At 46.9% G+C, this 10,678-nt stretch overlaps 1 non-coding gene and 1 pseudogene across 1 annotated transcript; one reads left to right on the top strand and one right to left on the bottom strand.

The window, feature by feature from the left end:
- Positions 1 to 2,340: 2,340 nt before the first annotated feature.
- TRNAW-CCA (transfer RNA tryptophan (anticodon CCA)) lies at positions 2,341 to 2,412 on the top strand. Its single transcript has one exon. It is a non-coding gene; the product is annotated as a tRNA-Trp (tRNA).
- A 1,824-nt stretch (positions 2,413 to 4,236) lies between these two features.
- The window catches only part of LOC115855777 (receptor-binding cancer antigen expressed on SiSo cells pseudogene), a 111,211-nt pseudogene continuing 104,769 nt past the window's right edge, over positions 4,237 to 10,678 (bottom strand).

The following is a 10,678-nucleotide window of genomic DNA, read 5'->3' as shown; positions in this document are numbered from 1 at the left end:
GCACAGGCTCCGGACGCGCAGGCCCAGCAGCCACGGCTCACGGGCCCAGCCGCTCCGTGGCATGTGGGATCCTGCCGGACCGGGGCACGAACCCGTGTCCCCTGCATCGGCAGGCGTACTCTCAACCACTGTGCCACCAGGGAAGCCCTGTGGGTGGTTTTTTTTTTTTGGGGGGGGGGAGTTGTTTTGTTTTGTTTTTGTTGTTTGGTGTAATATAGTGTTTAGACCTAAAATAAGGAAGCAGTTCTTTGCGATTTCTAGGCATCAGCAGAATTTTGGTGAGCAGCAAGGCCGGAACTAGGGTGAGGTGAGTGAGGCATTCTCCCGGGGGTAGGGACACCAAAAACCTCAGGAGTTAAGATAAATTTTTAAAATTCAGTATTTTGAAAAACAAAAATTGGGGGACTTCCCTGGCGGGCCAGTGGTTAACACTCCGTGCCCCCAATGCCCAGGGCACGGGTTCATGCTGCACGGCCCAAAAAAACTCAAAAAGCAGTAAAACCACAAAAGACGACGTGACCCTGCACAACTGCATGACCCCTGCACTGCTGCACTCTGGTCTGTTCTGGCAGGCAGGGCTCTCACTTTCCAAAGGGGTCCCTGTACACTACCTGCACCAACCTCTTTAATCCCTTTGTCCATTTGCGTCACCACACTGTCCTGTAGGGGTGCAGCCACAGCACAATTAAACATCAGGTTTTGCTTCCACATCCCAGGAGAAGAGGGGCCGGGACGTGTGTATCCAAAATTCTGAGCAGGATTTCAAGAGCGTCTCTGGTCTTTCCTTGTGGGTGAGGCGTTCCTCCCAGTGGATTCTGGGCCCTTGGCCTCCGTGGGAAGGGCACTGGCTCTTCCTCACAGTGACTTTGCTGTGCGGCCAAGGCTGGAGGGCTTGCGGGGGGAGAAGGGAAAGGAGTGTGTGATCAGCCTGAAGGTGAATCCAAACCTGGGGACTCCACCTCATTCACTGCCTCCACTCGCTTGGTCCCCCCATTCCTCCCCCCGCCCCCTGTCAGGGTCCACGTCACCCCTGGGCCACCAAAAGCAATAAGGAGGTGACTCTGGTCTGTCGCTACTTGGAATCTGGACATGGCATCAGCAATCATGCTGTGAGCTGGCTGGCTCTTCCCTCGGGAGCACAGGGATAGAGCCTCCTGGCCTCTGCTTCTCTAACAGCCCTGGGGTCAATTCCAAATGCCGCTAGTGTCACACGTGGCCACAAACACAGAAGCAGCCGCGCCTCCTTTCCTGTTAGACAGTAGATGCTCTGGCGATCTCAGCTGCCCCCAACCCCAAGTTCACGGAGAGCATCAGACGGCAAAGGCGGGGCGGCACCATCTCTCTAAAGAACACCAGGCCCTGCGGGTGTTGTATTTATTGAGTTAATTGATGCTTCTTGTTCTTAAGCAGACCAGGATAGCGCTCTTTCTTTCTTAGTAGCTTTTTTACTTAAAAGCGTATTTACTCCCTTATTTAATAGTTTTATTTTTCTTATTTAATAAAAAGGGAAAAGTACTATCCAGAAGCAGGGTCTTAGGACTCCCATGAGGTGGACAATGGACCCTTTAACATTATGCTAGAAAACATATCAACTAAAATATGCGGACAGTACAGTGAGAAGTGAGAATATTAAAATGTTAGGTACAATATAATCTCATCTCAAAATTGGATTTGAAGCGACTGGAAGGGGCGGGTGCTAATGTCTTTCTCCATTTGGGCGCCGGATACACAAGTATTTGCCCTCTGTGAAAATTCATGGCTACTTTTCCGGATGTGTGCTGTCAGCTGAAAGTCCATAACATATTTGGGATGTGGATGTAGCCGGTAAAAATCTGCAAAAAGAAATACCGCACATGGAAGTATTAGCAGTGGTTATGTCTGGATGGTGGATGGTCAAAGATTCTAATTTTCTTCCAGGCGCTGTTCTGGCTTTCCTCAAAGACAATGTTTATTTTTATAGTTTAAATATAATCATTGTAAATCAACTATACTTCAGTTTTTAAAAATTGACAAATGCAGTGAGCTGATTTGCAAAGTGAAAAAAAATAGTCAAGTCCTTGCGTTTATCAAGCTCGTTTATTAAGTCCTTAGTTTCCCGGCGATGGGAGATGCCCACCCCCCTTTCTTTTTGGGGGGTCTCTGGAAGGAGTCGGGGCCCCGGCCTCGGCCACGCCCCGCACTCGCTCGCGGCGCCCCTCCCCCGGTCGCGCAGGCGCGTGGCGGCCGGCTCCTCCTCCGAGTGGGGGCGGGCGGCGCGGAGACAGCGCCTGCGTCTCCGGGGCCGCGCGACGGCGCCGCCTCAGCGAGGCCTTTAATGACACGGACGCTCACGCTCGCTGTGACCTCGTGGCGCAATGGTAGCGCGTCTGACTCCAGATCAGAAGGTTGCGTGTTCAAGTCACGTCGGGGTCAAGCCGGCTTTTTTCTTCTGAAGTGCAGGGGCTCGTGAGGAGCGGAGTGGCCGCCCCACGCGAGGGATTTGGCCTCACGGAGGTTAATTATCCCGTCAGCTGCTCGGAAAACCCACTCTTTTTCTTCCCAGCGGGAACATAGGGCTGATAAACGCGCAGCTCCTCCCAGGACCGGCAGGGGGCGGTGCGTCGAGCCTTGGAGCGCCCCTCCCCGCCCCCACCCCTTCCGCCCCGCCCGTCTCCCCGCCCCCACCCCGCAGCCCCGGGTGACCTCGTCCCCGGAGGGTGTCCCGGCGGGAAGTGGACCCCCCCCGCCCCGGGAGGCGCCGCGCCTTCTGCACGTGACCCCGCAGGTGGCCCTCATCTGACCGCTCCGCGGGCTCGGCCGCACGTGGACGCGGCAGGACGTTCGCGTCCGCAGGTCTGGCCGCAGGTGGAGCCCGCACGGGGGCCTGGACGGCGGCGGGGTCTGCTCGTGCTCCCCCGGGCCCTGGGCGCGGCCTCGCACACGCGGGGGGGCGTCCACACCCGCCGCGGGGACGGCAGCCTACGGGGGCCTCGGAGCGACGGCCGAGCTCTGCGCAGCCCCGCGGTCCCGAGATGCCCCGGGAGGGGAGAACCGGGCTTCCCCGCAGGCGCTCCACGCCCTCGCCCCTGACGGCGGTCGCACCCGCTCGGGCGGCGAGCCCGCTCCTGCGCGGTCTTGCGCGGCTGTCCCCGGAGACCAGGACCGGCCCTGTTCCTATGTGGGCAGAAGAGCCAGACAAGAAGAAAGCGTTTGGAATCTTAAATGACAGGAAGCCCTTAAGCCTCTGGTGTTAGTATCTGTGGCTGCAAGCTAGGAGCAGATCTGCTGAGGGGGCCTGCAGAAAATCAGGGGTCTCAGGAGCTGTATGGCCAGGCCACGCAAGATGGCTGTTCTCTTGCTGTCTGCACGTTCCCCTGCCCGGCCAGGGCCTGTTTCACCTACCCCTATGCCCAGGACCCAGCTGGTGACAGCTTACCATAAGGGCGGTGAGGGGCCTGCCCCTCCACTGGTTTCCCTGGTAACTAATGAGGCCACCTGATGTAATTCCCTCTATAAAGGGCCCGCTCCCCTTCGCCTTGGGAGCGGAGGCTACCACCATGTCCTGCCTTCAGTTTGCAGCCCACCGTGGGGTGTCGCTCCAGGGCCTTGCTTCAGACGTGTAAGCTATCCATTGAACCATGAATGTCTCTGTTGCTGACTCCGGGCGCACACCTGTGCATTCAGAGAATTCACACGTGGAAAGGAAAAACATGTCAAGGGGTTCCTTGAAGGGGACGGTGAGGGTGCAGGGAGCATGGTAGTCCTGGGTGAGCACGTACATCAGGTTGGAAGAATTGGTGGATTTTAGGTCCAAAGGGAGCAGCCGCTACTTTTGTGAATAACGATGTAAAAAGACCCTTCTGGGTTCCTGCAAAAAGAGTAAAACCCCCAGGATCCACTCTTCCCCCACAGTTGTTCAATTCCCCTTGCCTTCAGAAGAGAAAGGAACACTGAAAGATAGACACAGAATGATCCGGTTACAGGAGCTAATCTTATGGCGGTTACTAGAAAACACGGTGAAGGTGATTCTCAAAAATGATTTGCTCTGCCACTTTGAATAATTTTTATTGCATATTGTCAGTGAAATTTCTGTATGTTATTACCGTCAGGTTTGAGTACATGAGCTGTGCATGAAACAAAAAATTAACATGATTTTTAAATTTTTAATAGAATATCAAATGTATGCAGCATTATTGCATTTATTTTCTTTTAAAATTCTCGTAAATTAAAAACAACAGCAGAAAACGAATTACTAAATAAAATAAATTTTTTTCTCCGCAAAAAATTTTTTGCACAAAAACTTTATTTTTTTGTGATATATTATTTTTTTGTGATATATTATTGCATTTAATGTCATTTTCTTGAAAACCAAAATTACCAAATTCCTTAATGTTGTATCAAACATGAACAGTGCCAGTTCAAGTTAGAGGAAATGTACGTCAACACCAGCTTCTGACAACAGAAATGAGAAGTTAAAGGTTTGTCTGATTTAGGTCAGGTAATCATGGAAACAAAAGAATATTTAAAATAATTCATTTTATCATTATGCACATTGAAGGAAATCATTATAGACAGGAGAGTTGTTTCCCACCGTAAAATGATTTACACCCATTTATTAAGCTAGAAACACCAGCTTGAAAAGGTACTGATATATGGCATTTGTAATAATTTCTCTACAGCAAACAATTGTCTTACAGTTGGAACATGTTGAAGGAAATATTATCGCGTAAGTCTTTTTTGTTCTTTGAGTCTCAATCACTAAGAGTTCAAGGGACTTTTGAGAGATTCCTGGTGTCCTGGGTGGCCTGATGAATGCATTAAAGTCAAACAGTGTATCTGTATTCTGAAAATACTCTTAGCTCCATGCGAATGTTGCTTGGGTTGTGGAGCTCTTATTTCTCCCACTGGCACCATGACATCTGAAGAACATTTGTTACGAAAGTTTCACACCAATTGTGTTTTGTTCCTTCTTCATTAGCCGCTGTGCTTCCTTTTCCATTTTCTTCCTTTGTTGTTCTGCTGCTCTCTTTTCTCTGTCTGCTGTCTTCTGCTGCCTCAGAACTTCTTCGGCTTGCCGCATCGTCTTCTTCCTATGCATTGGTATTTTCCTGCCAGGTATCCATGTCACCTAATTCAGGAGATTGGTGAATAAAAGGCATATCTTGTGTAGCTGCTAGGCTATTAGAGAAACCTGTGCTGCCATCTGGGATGCCGAAATTTAATGGTTCTCTCTTCTTAATAATGATTTTCTGAGTTTTCCTTAAAGTTGGTGTCATGTCCTTAAAATACTCAGGTTCCAGTTTTTCTAAAGCTTTTTGTTGTGTTGCCACATTCCTATTCCCTCCTTTAATCTTTACACTTGTGGGTGTATCTGCATCTCAAGAAGTCCACTCTTCAACGTCTGTCTGTTTAGCAACTGATGAATAATCAACTGTAGCTGGGAAAGTTATTTAGTCTCCACTTAATTTCAGTCCTCTGCCAGATCTGCATATTAATCTCTTTAGGAATGAGAATACTGTTGCTAGGCAGGTACAAACTTTAAATAACCGAAACTGTGTGACAGCCATGGTGGGAATCGAAACCTGAAATTGACTGATGAGAAAAAAAAGAATCATACCCACTGTACAGATGCGAAAAATGACAGGAGCGTTTTTCAGTTTACACAGTCTGATGCCATATGCACGGCGTTTGGTGAAACGCTCTCAATTGCTCCAAGTGGGTGCCTAGTGGGCTGGGATTTGGATTTTGGAAAAATCTGCCTGGGAAGGAGCAAGGCCTGCCCCTCCCCCTCTGCACAAAAACTTTAAACACACAAAGAATGTAAACACATACTATACATGTTAATGGATATGTACTTAATATGTATCCGTGTTGGACTGTGCATCGGAATTATACACACCAGCTCTGGGAATGAGGAGGAAGAGGGGACGGAAGCAGGTTCTACTTTAAAAAAATTTTTTAATGAAAGTAGCCAAGACATTAATATTTATTAAATCTGGTTAGAAGTTCATGAGATCTAACTTCATGAAACGTGAGTTTCAGGTCAGCGTTCACTCTACAGGCATAGTCCAAAATCTCCAAGTCAAGAAGTTAATGGACAATTCCCCAGTCAGTAGGACCCCCAGCATGCTGGCAGAAGTAAATTCTCTCTGAAAAAAATACATCCTCAAAACAGGCCTTCTGCGGGGCGGGGGATGAATTGGGAGATGGGGATTGACATATATACACTATTTTTTTTAATTAATTTAATTTCTTTATTTTGGGCTGGGTTTTGTCTTCGTTGCTTCATGCGGGCTTTCTCCAGTTGTGGTGAGCAGGGGCTACTCTTCATTGTGGTGCACGGGCTCTAGGCATGTGGGCTCAGTAGTTGTGGCACACGGGCCCAGTTGCTTCACGGCATGTGGGATCTTCCCAGACCAGGGCTCAAACCCATGTCCCCTGCATTTGCAGACGGATTCTTAACCACTGTGCCACCAGGGAAGTCCCAACATGTATACACTATTGATACTATGTATAAAATAGGTAACTAATGAGAAACTACTGTATAGTGCAGGGAACTCTACTCAGTGCTCTGCAGTGACCTAAATGGGAAGGAAATCCGAAAAAGAGGGAATATATGCATCCGTCTAGCTGGTTCACTGTGCTCTACAGTAGAAACTAACACAACATTGTACAGAAACTATACTCCAATTAAAAAAAAAACAAACAGTCCATCTAGTTTTAGCATATAAAGTCCCAGGCAAAATGTGCTCATAATATATTTTATTTTATTTATTTATTTTTTTGCGGTATGCGGGCCTCTCACTGTCGTGGCCTCTCCCGTTGTGGAGCACAGGCTCCGGACGCACAGGCTCAGCGGCCATGGCTCACGGGCCCAGCCGCTCCGTGGCATTTGGGATCTTCCCAGGGCTCAAACCCGTGTCCCCTGCCTTGGCAGGCAGATTCTTAACCACTGCACCACCAGGGAAGCCCTCATAGTATATTTTAAAAGAAAATAGATCAAGATAGAATACCTATATTACCACATAAAGAAATGCACAGTAGAGAAAGTAAGGATTTTAAAAACGACTAGAGGGGGAAAAAAAGATTATTTAAAAAAAAAAAAAAAACTAACACCTAGACTGAAGCAGAGTTCTCAGCAGCAGCAATGGAAGCCAGGAAAAGTGCACTAATACTTCCAAACTACTGAAAGAAAGTAACTGCCAACCTACGATTATATACTTGGGAAATTATCTTTCAAGAACAGAGGTATTTTCAAGTAAATGAAACCACCAGCATCCCTCCCTGAAGGACTATGTGAAGGATGTACTTCAGGAAGAAGGAAAATGACCCAAGACAAAGATCTGGGAGGCAAGGACTAGGACCAAAGAAAATGAAAATGGGTAGAGCTAAAAGCCGAGACCATAAATAAACAATAGCGGGGCTGCCCTGGTGGCGCAGTGGTTGAGAGTCTGCCTGCCGATGCAGGGGACACGGGTTCGTGCCCTGGTCCGGGAAGATCCCACGTGCCGCAGAGTGGCTGGGCCCGTGAGCCATGGCCGCTGAGCCTGCGCGTCCGGAGCCTGTGCTCCGCAACGGGAGAGGCCACAACAGTGAGAGGCCCGCGTACTGCAAAAAAAAAAAAAAAAAAAAAAAAGATATAAAGATTTGGGGAGATTGGTGCAAGATGGCAGAGTAGAAGGACGTGCGCTCACTCCCTCTTGTGAGAGCACCGGAATCACAACTAACTGCTGAACAATCATCAACAGGAAGACACTGGAACTCACCAAAAAAGATACCCCACATCCAAAGACAAAGGAGAAGCTGCAATGAGACGGTAGGAGGGGCTCAATCACAATAAAATCAAATCCCATAACTGCTGGGTGGGTGACTCACAAACTGGAGAACACTTATACCACAGAAGTCCACCCACTGGAGTGAAGGTTCTGAGCCCCACGTCAGGCTTCCCAACCTGGGGGTCTGGCAACGGGAGGAGGAATTCCTAGAGAATCAGACTTTGAAGGTTAGCGGGATTTGATTGCAGGACTTTGACAGGATTGGGGGAAACAGATACTCCACTCTTGGAGGGCACACACAAAGTAGTGTGTGCATCAGGACCCAGGGGAAGGAGTAGTGACTCCAGGGGAGACTGAACCAGACCTACCTGCTAGTGTTGGTGGAGGGTCTCCTGCAGAGGCGGGGGGTGGCTGTGGCTCACCGTGGGGACAAGGACACTGGCAGCAGAAGTTCTGGGAAGTACTCCCTGGCGTGAGCCCTCCCAGAGTCCACCATTAGCCCCACCAAAGGGCCGGGTAGACTCCAGTGCTGGGTCGCCTCAGGCCAAACAACCAACAGGGAGGGAACCCAGCCCCACCCATCAGCAGACAAGCAGATTAAAGTTTTACTGAGCTCTGCCCACCAGAACAACACCAAGCTCTACCTACCACCAGTCCCTCCCATCAGGAAGCTGGCACAAGCCTCTTAGATAGCCTCATCCACCAGAGGGCAGACAGCAGAAGCAAGAAGAACTACAATCCTGCAGCCTGTGGAACAAAAACCACATTGACCGAAAGATAGACAAGGTGAAAAGGCAGAGGACTTTGTACCAGATGAAGGAACAAGATAAAACCCCAGAAAAACAACTAAATGAAGTGGAGATAGGCAACCTTGCAGAAAAAGAATTCAGAATAATGATAGTGAAGATGATCCAGGACCTCAGAAAAAAATGGAGGCAAAGATCGGAGAAGATGGAAGAAATGTTTAACAAAGACCTAGAAGAATTAAAGGACAAACACCTAGAAGAATTAAAGAACGAACAAACAGAGACGAACAATACAAAAACTGAAATGAAAAGTACACTAGAAGGAATCAATAGCAGAATAACTGAGGCAGAAGAATGGATAAGTGACCTGGAAGACAGAATGGTGGAATTCACTGCTGTGGAACAGAATAAAGAAAAAAGAATGAAAAGAAATGAAGACAGCCTAAGAGACCTCTGGGACAACATTAAACACACCAACGTTCACATTAGAGGGGTCCCAGAAGGAGAAGAGAGAGAGAAAGGACCCAAGAAAATATTTAAGGAGATTATAGTCAAAAACTTCCCTAATATGGGAAAGGAAATAGCCATCCAAGTCCAGGAAGTGCAGAGAGTCCCGGGCAGGATAAACCCAAGGAGAAACATGTTGAGACACATAGTAATCAAATTGACAAAAATTAAAGACAAAGAAAAATTATTGAAAGCAACAAGGGAAAAACGATGAATAACATACAAGGGAACTCCCATAAGGTTAACAGCTAATTTCTCAGCAGAAACTCTACAAACCAGAAGGGAGTGGCATGATATATTGAAAGTGGTGAAAGGGAAGAACCTACAACCAAGATTGCTCTACCTGACGAGGATCTCATTCAAATTTGATGCAGGAATCTAAAGCTTTACAGACAAGCAAAAGCTAAGAGAATTCAGCACCACCAAACCAGCTCTACAGTAAATGCTAAGGGAACTTCTCTAAGTGGGAAACACAAGAGAAGGAAAGGACCTACAAAAACAAACACATAACAATTAAGAAAATGGTAATAGAAACATACATATTGATACTTACCTTAAACATGAATGGATTAAATGCTCCAACCAAAAGACACAGGCTCGCTGAATGGATACAAAAACAAGACCCATATATATGCTGTCTACAAGAGACCCACTTCCGACCTAGGACACATACAGACAAAGTGAGAGGATGGAAAAAGATATTGCATGAGAATGGAAACCAAAAGAAAGCTGGAGTAGCAATACTCACATCAGATAAAATAGACTTTAAAATAAAGAATGTTACAAGAAACAAGGAAGGACACTACATAATGATCAAGGGATCAATCCAAGAAGAAGATATAACAATTATATATGCACCCAACATAGGAGCACCTCAATACATAAGGCAACTGCTAACAGCTATAAAAGAGGAAATCGACAGTAACACAATAATAGTGGGGGACTTTAACACCTCACTTACACCAATGGACAGATCATCCAGACAGAAAATTAATAAGGAAACACAAGCTTTAAATGACACCACAGACCAGATAGATTTAATTGATGTTTATAGGACGTTCCATCCAGAACCAGCAGATTACACTTTCTTCTCAAGTGCACATGGAACATTCTCCAGGATAGATCACATCTTGAGTCACAAATCAAGCCTCGGTAAATTTAAGAAAATTGAAATCATATCAAGCATTTTTTCTGACCACAACGCTATGAGATTAGAAAGCAATTACAGGGAGAAAAATGTAAAAAACACAAACACATGGAGGCTAAACAATTCATTACTAAATAGTCAAGAGATCACTGAAGAAATAAAAAAATACCTAGAGACAAATTACAATGAAAACACGATGATCCAAAACCTATGGGATGCATAGGTTTTAGAACCCTCCGTAACATCATTCACAAAAATAAACTCAAAATGGATTTGAGACCTAAATGGAAGACCGGACACTATAAAACTCTTAGAGGAAAACATAGGAAGAACACTCTTTGACATAAATCACAGCAAGATCTGTTTTGATCCACCTCCTAGAGTAATGGAAATAAAAACAAAAATAAACAAATGGGACCTAATGAAACTTAAAAGCTTTTGCAAAGCAAAGGAAACTACAATCAAGATGAAAAGGCAGGGCTTCCCTGGTGGCGCAGTGGTTGAGGGTCCGCCTGCCGATGCAG

The sequence above is a fragment of the Globicephala melas genome, chromosome 20 (assembly GCF_963455315.2).
Source record: "Globicephala melas chromosome 20, mGloMel1.2, whole genome shotgun sequence".
Taxonomy (NCBI): Eukaryota; Metazoa; Chordata; class Mammalia; order Artiodactyla; family Delphinidae; genus Globicephala; species Globicephala melas.
Note: the sequence above shows the minus strand (reverse complement) of the source record. Positions and strands in the feature narration are given on the sequence as shown.